The sequence below is a fragment of the Symphalangus syndactylus genome, chromosome 7, assembly GCF_028878055.3.
Source record: "Symphalangus syndactylus isolate Jambi chromosome 7, NHGRI_mSymSyn1-v2.1_pri, whole genome shotgun sequence".
Lineage (NCBI taxonomy): Eukaryota > Metazoa > Chordata > Mammalia > Primates > Hylobatidae > Symphalangus > Symphalangus syndactylus.
In genome coordinates, this window is record NC_072429.2 from 121,671,836 (window position 1) to 121,685,228 (window position 13,393).

General features: G+C 46.9%; 1 protein-coding gene and 1 pseudogene across 7 annotated transcripts in view; one reads left to right on the forward strand and one right to left on the reverse strand.

Annotated features, from left to right (window-relative positions):
• Nucleotides 1–13,393, forward strand: part of ZHX2 (zinc fingers and homeoboxes 2) — a 268,568-nt gene that overhangs the window by 48,492 nt on the left and 206,683 nt on the right. Inside the window, exon 1 of one of the 7 annotated variants that reach the window (XM_055287147.2) lies at nt 8,567–9,162. The exons of the other annotated variants lie outside the window; for them this stretch is intronic. The gene's annotated coding sequence lies outside the window, so the exon portion shown is untranslated. Of the gene's footprint in view, nt 1–8,566; nt 9,163–13,393 lie in introns of those variants that run through there. 7 annotated transcript variants of the gene reach the window in all.
• Nucleotides 2,649–13,393, reverse strand: part of LOC129485779 (transcription factor NF-E4-like) — a 32,450-nt pseudogene continuing 21,705 nt past the window's right edge.

A 13,393-nucleotide genomic window follows, 5' to 3' on the forward strand; every position in this document is an offset into this window, starting at 1 on the left:
ATAGTAATACTTGCTAACATTTGTGTGCTTTCTCAGTCCCAAGCACTGTGCCAAGTGCAGGACATGTATTAGATCACTTAATTGTCGCAACAACTCTGTGAAGAAAGTTGGTACTAACAGAGCCCTGTTTTACAGATGAGAAAACTGAGGCTCAAAAAATTAAGTCACGGACCCAAGGTTACCCAGATCTGTCTGGCTTCAGAATCAGAATCTTTAGGGGGGAAAAAAGGGAGAGAATCTGTACATAAATAATTAAGAAATGGGATTCTCAAGGCCGGCAGCCCTCTTTAAAGTATTTAGGTTGGTGCAAAAGTAGTTGCAGTGAAAACACCGCAACTACATTTGCACCAACCTAATATTAAATACAGAGACAAGATGAAATAGAGGAGCTGGATGCGGTGGCTCATGGCTGTAAGCCCAACACTTTGGGAGGCCAAGGCAGGAGGATCCCTTTGAGCCCAGGAATTCAAGACCAGCACGGGCAACATGGAGAGACCCTGTCTCTACAAAAAACTTAAAAATTAGTTGGGCACATTGGTGCACAACTGTAGTCCCAGCTACTCCGGAGGCTGAGATGGGAGGATCACTTGAGCCCAGAAGGTTGAGGTTGGAGTGAGCCATGATCTCTCTACTGCACTCCAGCCTGGGCAACAGTGAGACCCTGTCTCTAAATAAATAAATAAAAGAGAAAAGCTGGCTCGCAGGAGAGACCTAAGGGCACCTAGACAGCGCTGGCCAGGAGAGCAGAGGCGAGTGCAGCGTATATGGAACAAAAGCACCCCTGTGGAGTGGACAGAAGCACAGACCTAGGGCTTAGGAGAGGAATGAAACAAAAATTCCTGTTTTTTCAGGAGCTGAAGATAAAGTATCTGTACAGTGCATGTGCATGTGTGTGTTAGTGATATGGAGGAAGAGGATCTCACTCACACACCAGCAGACTGGAGGGAGGGTGCATTCTTATGCTGGCTGAGCATAAGGACCATTACGTGGTCACTGTGTGGATAAGAGTGACAGAAGAGAAACCAAAACCCAGTAAGACAGAGAGAGCTGCAGCCCACGAATGCATCTACCAGCGTGAGGCTAAATCCATGGCAGGAGACGCTGTCCTTGTGACATACCTTGTTGACCAGAGAGCTCCTCATGCTCTGTGTAATAACTAGGCGGGGCCATGGGCTGTGGGGGATGTGCTGGCAGCAGCCCTGGTGGCCACAGGCACTGAGAAGGGACTGCTCTGAGGGAATGAGTGGTTCATTTAATCACAGGTGTGTTCCCACGCTTCACAGGGCTGATGGATCGTGCCTGTAAAGGGGTTCGTGGAAGGCTCATTCCAGGTGGTTCTCATTGGGAATATAAATGAAGTACAACCAGTTTGGGCTCTACCCAGGGTGTTGTGGGTTTTTATTTTATTTTATTTTATTTTACACAGAGTACCCAGGGAGTGTCAGATAATAATTCATTTATTTATCCACTATAAATTGAAGAAATTGATCTTTTTTCAGCTATTAAAACACTACATTTCACCAAAAAGAAAACATTTACTTAACTCTGAGCCTTTTATTAAATAGAATATTATAGAACAATTTGAAGGTAGGTTATGAAGACTCTGTAATAGTAAGGGTAGCTGCTTGCATGGGACATTAAGTAAAATGAGGAATGTATGTAACATATGTGTAGTGGAATAACATTTTCTGAAGGCATATAGATACGCCCAAAGTCAGAGAGATTAAGCAGCTTGCCTGAAGTCACACCGCTGGTTAATGGCTGAGCCAGGATTCATCAACCTAGGAAGGATGTGTCTTCTTAATCACAGCTAAACTAAACTACCAAGGCTATCTTATGATACGTTCCAACTTCAAATCTGCAAATCCAAAATCATTTGTTCTACTCTGCAAAAGTTGCATCAAACCAGGCCCGTTACCTTTTACTGTCATGAAAGCTTCAAGAACTTATAACAATGCTTAGAGTTGGGTGATGAACTATGCTAGCTTTTTCTTTACTTTTCAAAGTTTATTTAATGTGCTTATATTCTCTTTATAATGACATGGACATACCTACATCCATACAAATTAGGGAGAAAATGAGAATAAGAACAATATGAAAACTCTCCCACCTCATTGTAAGAGTTAGGGAAAAACATATTTCTATTTGAGCATTGTTAGGAACCATGCATGAAAGATTGGTCCCACCTTCAAGTGCTGAGGAACAGGGTAGAGACCAAATACACAAGCAAGTTTCTGTGACAACAGTTGAAAAGCAATAGCTGTAAGAGTTGAGTGTTCCGAATTTTCAGAGTGCCAAAAGGATGTAAAATGAATGACCCCAGACAGAATTCATCTTGACAAGCTTTCTGCCTATATAAGGTGAGTTTGGAGAGACATTTGGAAATAGCAATGGCCCTCCCTCGACTGGTGGAAGGAATGGCATGGGCACATTGTGAAGTGGAGCCCTGTTGGTGATGAAGAAGTAGGTTTGTCACTAGGGAGAATCTGAATGTGCCACAATGAGGGATGTAAGCATGTTAAGTTTTCAATATTGTAAGAGATGTTTGGACCAGAGCAACTCCATCTTGAATAGAGGCTGGGTAAAATGAGGCTGAGACCTACTTGTAAGGTTCTTGTATCAGTTCGAACCCCGAGAGAGTGCCGACAGACAACACGAGGCGGTGTGGAACAACATGCTGTTTTAATGAGCGCCTGGGTGCACGCAGGCTGAGGCCTAAAATGGCATCAGCACCAAGTGAGGACGGGGCAAAGGATTTATAGTCTCCTGTAAACAGGAAATGTCCTAGTCTGACGTAACTGCTACGTTGTACCCAGATGGCCTCTTTCTTGATCTTCAGGGGTACGTGTCTTCCAGCTGGCCTTCTTCCTGCTTCTGCTATTTTGCTGGCGCACGCTGCTGGCGCAAGTAGCCTTGCGCCTTGGGACTGGGCCTGGGAAAGGAGGAGTTATTCATCCCCTTAAGCTTTCAGGCCCTGAGGAGAATGTTACATTCCTATTTGGTTATAAAAAGGGAAAAGGGACAACTTTCTTAATAACTACTTCAGGCAAGACATGGGGTGGCGTGAGCACGTTGGAAAAAGTAAACCTTAATTTTTTAGGTATTCTTGAGAGACAGGTTGGTATTCACCATGTCATTGTAGCAGGAGCATCGCCTGGATTGTCTGGAAATATGTCTGTGCCTGCAAGACAGTTATGTTGAGAGGACAAGGAGGTGTCAACAGGGAGAAGCATGGCCTCATCTGCTGCTTTATGAATGAAACACTGTGTCTAGATTAAGGAGGGGAGGTAATTCCCGCATGGCTCAGAGTCTGGTAAGAATGAAGGCCCTAAGACAAAAGTTCGGCCATACATGATTTTAAAGGGACTATAAAAAGAGGGTGCTTTTGGTGTTGCACGGAGTTTCATGAGGGCAAAAGGGAGATATTTTGTCCATGACTGGTGGGTTTCTAGAGCCAGCTTGGTGAGTTGGGCTTTAAGGACAGGGTTAACTTTTTCAACTTTGCCTAAAGATTGAGGCCTGTAGGGTGTGTGGAGAACTTACTTTATTCTTAAGGATGTAGAGACGCTTTGGGTAATTTAGCTGATGAAGGCGGGCCCGTTACCAGAGTGGATGGATGTTAGGAGTCCAAAATGGGGAATTATATGCGTAAGAGTTTGTGTGACAATATTTGCAGCTTCTGAAGTTGTCAGGATTGCTTCTACTTATCTGGAGAAAGTACAGACAGACTAGAAGATAGCAGAGCCGTTTATCGGGCGGCATGTGAGCGAAGTCTACCTGCCAATCTTGCCCAGGTACCTGGCCCCGGGCTTGGTGAGTAGGAAAAGGCAGCGGCCAGAGGGAGCCCTGGGATGACACTGAGTGGCAGATAGAGCAGGACTGGGTAATTTATCGAACATGGCTGGAAAGGTGAGGACAAGTGAGGCTAGGGCGGAGACGTTACAGGAGAGGTTTGTAACCGACATGGAAAGAGTTGTGGAGGCTTTGGAGATGAGGAAGGCTTCAAGAGTGAGGAACAACGAAGCGCCCTTCCTTGACATACCACGTCCCTTGCTTTTGAAGGTTTTGGGCTCAGAAGTCCTCCTTTTCTTCTGAGGAGTAAAGCAGAGAGAACAAGGACAGGGACAGAAACTGGCCTTGCATGGGATGTAGGGCTACTTATTTGGCTACCTGATATGCTAGCACATTTCCAGCCAATATAGGATTGTCTGGGGTTCGGTGGCCCCTGCAATGAATGATGGCAACTTTTTGCCGGAGCCTGGCAGCTTGAAGGAGCTTGCTGATGAGTAAGCCATTTATGACAGGAGTGTTTTTTGCAGTTAGGAAACCCCGTTCTTTCCAGATGGATGAGTGTGAGCGTACTATGTGGAACACATAATGAGAATTTGAATATATGTTGATCTGTTGTCCGGCTGCTAGAGTGAGAGCTTGAGTGAGGGTGATGAGTTCAGCTTTTTGGGAGGTGGTGCCTAGAGGGAGGGGATTGGCTTCAGTAGTGTGTGTGTGTGTGGGTGCGGGGGTGACACTATAGCATAGCCAGCATTCCGGTGTCCTTGATGTAGGAAGGAGCTGCCATTTACAAACCAAGTAAAGGAGGCATCTAGAAGGGGTTGGTCTATTAGGTTTGGAAAAGGTATAAGGAAGGTTTGAACAGTGTTTACACAGAAATGTGTAGGGTCTTGGGCGGTTGTAGCTTCAGGTAAGAGTGTGGCCGGGTTTAGACGGGAGATGGTTAGCACGGTGATGTGGGGAGTTTCTATGAATAGAGCATACAGCTGGAGGAGCCGTGGGGCAGAGATGAGACTTAGTACACTGCGGCGAGCTAACTTGTCTTTGATGTTATGGGTTGAATAAACTGTTAGGTTGGCATGGAGAGACGGTTTTAGGCTTTCAAGGGTGAGGACTGCAGCTGCCGCCAATGGTCAGAGGCAGGCAGGCCATCCGAGAACTGTGGCTTCAAGCTGTTTAGAGAGGTAGGCAACAACCTGGAGGGTGGGTCCCTTAGACTGGTTAGAACACCAGTGCAACTCCACGCCGTTCGTTGGTATAGAGGGAGAAAGATTTGGTGAGGTCTGAGAGAGTGAGGATGGGGGCTGAGGTGAGAGCCTTCTGGAGTAGACAGAAAGGTTGGGGAATAGGCTGTGCAGGGTTTGAAGTCTTATGGAGAGGGCCTTTAGCAGCTTAGTATAACGGTTTGGCAAGTAGAGCAAAGGAGGGAACCCAGAGCCTAAAATATCCTGCTAGTCCTAGAAAAGAGAGAATTTCTTGCTTAGTTTGCGGAGGCGGGAGGGACTGGAGGAGGGATATGCGGTCGGTTGTGAGCCCTCGGGTTTACAGGGTAAGAGCTAGGCCTAGATAGGTGACTGAGGGGGTGCATATTTGTGCTTTCTTAGGGGAGACCTAATACCCCCGTTCTGCCAAGAAGTTTAAAAGAGAGAGATAGTGTGGGCGTTGCAGTCTCTTTGAGAGGGGCTACACAGGAGCAGATCATTAACACATTGAAGGAGAGTGGACGGTTTTAGGGATAAGGTACAGAGGTCGCAAGCAAGGGCCTGTACTAAAAGGTGGGGGCTGTCTCTGAAACCTTGAGGTAGTACACACCAGGTGAGCTGACGTGAAATGTGGGTGTCAGGATTTTCCCACATAAAGGCAAAGAGGTTTTGGGAATTCAAGTGTAAAGGAATTGTGAAAAACGCATTTTTTAAGGTTTAGAACAGAAAAATGGGTGGTATTGGAGGGAATCGTGAAAAGTAAAGTATATGGGTTAGGAACTGCTGGACATACCGGGAGTACAGCTTGATTAATGAGCCTGGGGTCCTGGACTAAGCATTAAGTTCCATCTGGCTTTTTCACAGGTAGAATTGGTGTGTTAAAAGGGGAGTCTGTTGGGCAGAGTAGGTGACTGGCGAGGAGGCAAGAAATGATACGCTTTAGGCCTATGAGAGCTGCTTGAGGGATGGGATACTGCTTCTGTGATAGGAACTGGGTGGGCTCTTTAAGGGTAATGCAGACGGGGGTGTGGTGTTATGCGACTGAAGGTGTGGAAGTATCCTAAACTGCAGAGTTAACTACGGATGGGGGATAAGGAGACGCTGCATGTTTTAAGGTGGGAGGTTGGCGGAGTAGAAGAAAGTTAGATGCCCCAGAGGGGTGTGGGTTGATGCATTGGGTACTATGGGGAATGTGGACGTGGAGAGTAGTGTGGCGTTTTGAAAGGATGTCTCTGCCTAGGAGCGGAGTTGGGCATGAGGGCAGGACTAGGAAAGAGTGAGCGGGCCGGGGGCGGTGGCTCACGCCTGTAAATCCCAGCACTTTGGGAGGCTGAGGCAGGCAGATCATGAGGTCAGGAGATCGAGACCATCCTGGCTAACATGGTGAAACCCCGTCTCTACTAAAAAATACAAAAAGTTAGCTAGGCGTGGTGGTGGGCGCCTGTAGTCTCAGCTACTCGGGAGGCTGAGGCAGGAGAATGGCGTGAACCCGGGAGGCGGAGCTTGCAGTGAGCTGAGATTGTGCCACTGCACTCCAGCCTGGGCAACCGAGCAAGACTCCGTCTCAGAAAAAAAAAAAAAAGAGTGAGCGAAGGAAAAGGTGTGCAGGGAGCAGAAAAGCGGAGGGCTGGCTTAGGGTTTGGAGACTTGTCTGTCAATTCCCATAACAGAGACTTAGGAGGACTGGGTGGGTCCTGAAAAATTAGGTAAAGCAGAGTAGGTTGCCCGGTATTAATTTTAAAATAACATACCGGCCTACCTGCCACAATCAGGGTTACCCTTGGCTTGGATGAAGTGATGGTAGTTGCCAGGGCGTCTGTTCTAGGGCACCGTCAGTCTTCAGCAGCAAGGCCGATGAGATCCGAGTAGGAGGCTTTGGCCGGCTCGGGAAGGGATGGGGGCGGTCCTTGCTGGGGCTGCTCATAGTCCGACTTCCAGTGGGGTCCTCTGCAGAGGGGGCACGGTCTGGTGGGCTTACCTGGGTTTGGGCATTGTCTGGACCAGTGGCCTTCATTGCTGCACTTGAAACAGGCGCCAGGTGGAGGTGGATTGCTAGGAGGCTTCTGTGTGGAGCTGCGGCTCCGTGTGCCTGCGGGGGCCCCTGATGGCAAAGGTAAGCATTCGAAACTCTGCCTGTTTTTGCCTTTTACTTTCCTCATCATGATTGTTAAAGACTTTGAAGGCAAAATTTAGAAGGTCTCCTTGTGGGGTTTGAGGGCCGTCATCAAGCTTCTGAAGCTTGTGCCGAATATCGGGGGTGAACTGGGAGATGAACCGAAGGTTTAAGATAGTGGTTCCTTCTGGGCTAGCTGGGTCTAGGTTGGTATATTTTTTAATGGCTTCAGTTAAATGAGAGAGAAAGGGCTGGGTTTTCATTAGGACCTTGGGTGATTTCTGAAAGTTTTTCATAGTTTACCGCTTTATGGGCATCCTTTTTGAGTCCTGCAAGGAGACACACAATTATGTGTTTTCAACGGTGGCATCCAGAGGCCCCGTCTTGATAATCCCAGTGGGGGTCCTGGTTGGCACTGCCTCTGCACCAGCAGGCTGGGCAGGAGCTTGGTGATGAATGGTATCAGCATGTGCCTGAGCTACCGTCCAGATACAGTCTCGGTCTTCTGGGGTAAGGGTGGAAGAGAGGATAACCTAAAGGTCATGCCGGGTTAGTTCATAAGACTGGGTGAGGTACTGAAATTTTCTAATATAAGAGGTAGGATCTTCTGGAAATGAACCAAATCTTTTGTTAATTTGAAAGAGATCAGTAAGGGAGAAAGGAACATGAACTCTAGCAATACCTTCATTTTCTGCTACTTTCTGAAGGGGGCATTCTAGCACAGGCGCTGAAGTAAGGGCGGGGCATGGGCCAAAGATGGCGCCCCAGCGAGTAAGGGCGGGAGAGAAGGAAGAAGCGGGAAGTGGTTCCTGCTGAGGGTTTGAAGGGGGAAAGGTGGTTGAGTTGATAAGCAGTGGAGGATAGGGGCGTAAGGTGGTGGGATGGGTTTAAAAGCCTCAGGAGAGGGCGGTGGGGGAGGAGAATGGGTACAGGCAATACTACAATTGTCCTGAGGAGGGGACGGTGTATGAAAAGAAGCGGATGCTGCTAACCGAGAAGACGGCGACTGGGAAGATGGCGGCTGAGAAGACAACGAGGAGGCTTGCGGGGGTTAAAGAAGATGGTTGAGAGGAAGAGGTAAGGGCTGGGAGGGGTGGACATCAGTCTCCTGGATTTAAGTAGGGTCGGGAAGAGAAAGGCGATCAGGGTGGCAAGAACGGAGAAGGATTTGAACAGGTAAGAAAGAATTGCAGAGGTTAGGCCGGGCGCGGTGGCTCACGCTTGAAATCCCAGCACTTTGGGAGGCCGAGGCGGGCGGATCACGAGGTCAGGAGATCGAGACCACGGTGAAACCCCGTCTCTTCTAAAAATACAAAAAGTTAGCCGGGCGTGGTGGCGGGCGCCTGTAGTCCCAGCTACTCGGAGAGGCTGAGGCAGGAGAATGGCGTGAACCCGGGAGGCGGAGTTTGCAGTGAGCTGAGATTGCGCCACTGCACTCCATCCTGGGCCACAGAGCCAGACTCCGTCTCAAAAAAAAAAAGAAAAAAAATCAAGAATTGCAGAGGTTGGGTTGTGATTTGAGTGTAAAAAGGCCTGGACATAAGGAACTTCTCCTCATATCTTTAGTCGTCAGCAATAATTGCTTAAGTCAGTTAAAATCGTAAAGTTGAATGTTTCATTTGCGGGCCATTTGGACCTTATTTAATTTGTATTGTGGCCAGACTGAATTGCAAAAAAGACAAGGCACTTAGGGCGGATATCATGCCTGAGGCCTAAGGTTTGTAGGTTTTTTTTATGAGGCAGCCTAGAGGGCTGTCCTTTGGAATGGAAGACTGAGAATTTCCCACAACAGAGGGTAGGCTGAGAGAACAAGGAAGAGGAGACCGTCCTGGACAGCAGGAGGGGAACAATAAAAGGAGCAATTGTCACTGCTGCCATTTTCGTTCCCAGAACAGGATCTAATGGCTTAGAGGCGCCCCCCTAAGGCCAGATGATCAGCAAGTGCCTGGCACACGCCGGAGCTTTCTTGGACCAACGTTGGATTTTTGGGCCAGAGAAATCAAGAGGCCATGTGGATTTTCTCCTGTTAACAGGGCTCCTGGGAAAACTTACCAGTAGGTGAGATCAGTGACCAATGTGCATGCACAGAGAGGCAGCTGGAGGCTGAGGAGCTTCCTTTGTCCAGCTGCTGTGGCTTGCTCTCCGTGGTGGCGGGGTAGGTCCACAGGGGATGCAGACCTGAGCCCCTCCAGGTTTTGGCACCTGATGTAATGTTCTTGCATCAGTTTGAACCCGGAGAGCGCGCCAACAGACAACACGAGGTGGTGTGGAGCAACATGCTATTTTAATGAGTTCCTGGGTGCAGGCAGGCTGAGGCCTAAAATGGCATCAGCACCAAGTAAGGACAGGGCAAAGGTTTTATAGTCTCCTGTAAACAGGAAGTGTCCTAGTCTGACGTAACTGCTACGTTGTACCCGGATGGCCTCTTTCTTGATCTTCAGGGGTACGTATCTTCCAGCCAGGGCAGGTGTCTTCCAGCCGGCTTTCTTCCTGCTTCTGCTATTTTGCTGGCCCACGCTGCTGGCACAAGTAGCCTTGTGCCTTCAGACTGGGCCTGAGAAGGGAGGAGTTATTCATCCCCTTCAGCTTTCAGGCCCCAGGGAGAATCTTACACTACTGGGGCTGCATTTCCAGATGATTAGGGCATTCTAAGGCACAAGATACAGGTCATAAAGATCTTGCAGATAAAACAGCTTGCAGTAAAGAAGCCAGCCAAAACCCACCAAAATCAAGATGGCGACGAGAGTGACCTCTGGCCATCCTCACTGCTACAGTCCCACCAGCATCATGACAGTCTACAAATGCCATGGCAATGTCAGGAAGGTACCCTATATGGTCTAAAAAGGGGAGGCATGAATAATCCACCCCTTGTTTATCATATAATCAAAAAATAACCATAAAAATGGGCAACCAGCTGCCCTGGCGGCTGCTCTGTCTATGGAGTAGCCATTATTTTTTTCCTTTAGTCTCTTATTAAACTTGCTTTCACTTTATAGACTCGCCCTGAATTCTTTCTTGTGCAAGATCCAAGAACCCTCTCTTGGGGTCTAGATCTGGATCCCTTTCCAGTAACTGTATTACTGACCATCAAAGGAAACCCCATCTGAGCAAAGGGTTCCAGACCCCCATCTCTAATCATGAGCCCCATCCTGGAAGTCACTTGTAATGAGGAAAGTTATTCCATAAGCTGGTCCTGCCACTACCCGTACAGGTTTCAAACACCCACGCTCCTTTCCAAAACCAGACCCAGGTTACTGTGGTCACCTACTGGTGACTTCATTTGCATCTGGTGGTCAGATCTAGTCAGGGTGTAATTCGGCTAAATTAATAGCGCAAATTCCTAGTGCGTTTTACAGGTGGGGAATAGAGGGTGAGAATTTGGGATTTAAAACTTGCATTTCAGAAATGCTGTCACATTAGAGCTTCATTTCAGTCCCTTGGGGTGGCCACCAAGTAAACAGCTCAATTTCCATCCCCGCTGGAGGTACAGAATGCAGCATTCACACTTGCCAACAGATAATGTCTCCTGTCTTTGTCAGTGCTTAATGGCTTTTAGTAGAGTTAAGGCTGAGAAGAAAGAGACTTGACTTCCTCTTATTGGGTAAAATGGAAACACTGGGGAGACAATTCCATTTCAGACAGATCCTTTCCTTCTCAGATTACTGATCCACAACCCAGCCAACTCCCTTTCAGCTCATTCAGGTAACATGGAAGACAAGGGCCACCCGCCTAGGGGAGAGGAGGGTGGAAGAGCCCATTGAGCTTTGTGTTTGGGATTTGTCAGCAGAGAGGAGATTTGCATTTCTAATAAGAGCCCCATCTGGGTGTGCTTTAGCCCAGTGGCTGCATATCTCTGTAGCTCTCCAAGTGCTCTCAGTTTGCAGAGCAAGGGAAGAATCTTCTACAAAAACAAATAGCTGTGGGAAGAGAGTAGAAAGCACAGGATAGTGGGGTGCCAGGGGCACTTCCTGGGTATCAAGGAGCCTTTAAAAATGGTATTACAGCAAGTCACCACGGACACCCTGATGAATATTCCTCGTGTGCCCATCCCTCACATGCTCTTTGTCTATGTAAGAGAAACTCATTACATGTTCTACTCTGAGATTTGTTGATTTATTGTTATTTCTCCAAAAAGAAGTAACCAGGCATGTCAATCCCAGTGTGTTCATACAGCAGAAAACTGGGAAAAGAAAACAAAGTTGAACAAGAGGTGAATAGTATGATAATTAAACAATTAAATAAATAAATGGTTAAATACGTGGTAGAAACCCTTCGGTCATATATGAAGTCTACAGTATTTAGTAATGTGATTTTTTTTTTTTTTTAAGACAGAGTTTCATTGTCACCCAGGCTGGAGTGCAGTGGCTCGATCTCGGCTCACTGCAACTTCCACCTCCCGGGTTCAAGCAATTATCCTGCCTCAGCCTCCCGAGTAGCTGGGACTACAAGCACGCGCCACCACACCCAGCTAATTTTTGTATTTTTAGTAGAGACAGGGTTTCACTATGTTGGCCAGGCTGGTCTCGAACTCCTGACCTCATGATCTGCCCACCTCGCCCTCCTAAAGTGCTGGAATTACAAGCGTGAGCCACCATGCCCGGCCAATGTGATTTTTTTTTAAGTGGTAAAAGTTAAATGAAAAATTCAGGATTCATACTGTATATATAGTTTTTATTTAAGAAAAACACATAATGCATGATGAAATTACAGCAAAGTGTTAACAAAGTTCAGATCTTTAGAGATCAAATCAGAAATTATTATTTTTCTTTCTTTCATTTCTAAATGTATTCCAAAGGGTTTTTTGTGTATGATTATAGAAGTTATATGTTGGAGCAGGGAACCACACTATACCCTCATTACTTTTTTTTTCCCTTCTTTTTTATCTTGGCCACACACTAGAATGTGGCATTGCTCTCTGTGGGCCCATCCATACTCCATTCAGCCAAGCATTCTATTGCTTACAGAGAACAGAGCAGGTTGCAGAAGCAATGGACAAAATCTGAACATTTCCAACTTCCCTCACCCCATCGTTCACTCACCTGTGAGTTCATCTAAACCCTTCTTGCACTTGTTTATATTTTTAGCTGGTACAGCCTCTTGGGCCCAATGACTTCCATGTGTTTTCCATCCTCGGTGTGAAGTGGCAGAGGCCTGCCCGGCTTGTATCCTCAGATGACCTCCTCTGGACTCCAAGGGGTCCTCCCTGTTTTTTACCTTTCCAGCATTAAGGGAACAAAATAAGAACCTCAGTGATACTTTTGCAATTAGCAAAGCACACTTTTGGACATAATTTTGCAGAACTATAGAACTTGGTATTGGAAGAGGCCTTAGGAACAGTTTAGGCCAGTGTTTTCCTAAAAGTCCGCAATATAGGGAGTATTTCCAGACATCACTGCAAGTTGTACAGTCCCAAGGATATGGTGGCATGGGATGCCTAAAAATATCATGGGGTCGTGGGGGGGTTGGTTTTGTTTTTGCTTTGGGCTGCAATTGGATAACAATGGTTACCTTGTTTTGTTCAGAAACTCCAGCAGTTATACATATGCCTGGTTATTTTATTAATAGATAATTAATGTGTGAGAGACAGAATCTTCTAAACCTTGTGTTGTGGAGAAGGTGGACATTGATGGGATTCTGTATTCTGAGCTAGATCTGTGAGTGGAGAGGGTACTGCCTGAAGGGTGAGAAATATATATTCTGGCACTTCACTGCCTGAAGGGTGAGAAAATGGGCTCCGAAGTGGCTCCCTGACCCCAGCAGAAGAGGCTGGTACATGGGGCCACTGGACTAGAATCCAGATTGTCTGACTCTAAGTGCCAGGCTAGCTCCAGGGCACCTATTCTACCTTTGTTTAAACCAACTTCCTGAGACGTGCTTCCTGCACTAGGAATAATTTAGTACATTTTGAATTTGTGCATGCTCCAAGTGTGGTCTTTCCAGACGGAATCTTCTGTTTAGAAAATGATTATTTTAATTGCCTAAGTCGTTTACTCTTTCCACAGTTACTCTTTCCTAACTGTAGAAATACAGACTTCCCAGTTTGGTAGTGTCGTGGGAAAGAAGGTAGGTTCTGGAATCAGACACCCTGGGTTCAAATCCTGGCTCTCCTACTCGCCAGTCTCTGATCCCAGGTTTAACTTCTCTGTGCATCAATTTGCCCAACTGCAAAATGGGAATAATGATAGTATCTACCTTAAAGGGCCGTTGTGAAGATTAACCATTGTGATGAGTGCTTGTCATTACATTGCACAGAAAAAGTGCTTTACATTAAAAGTGCCTTACACTTGTC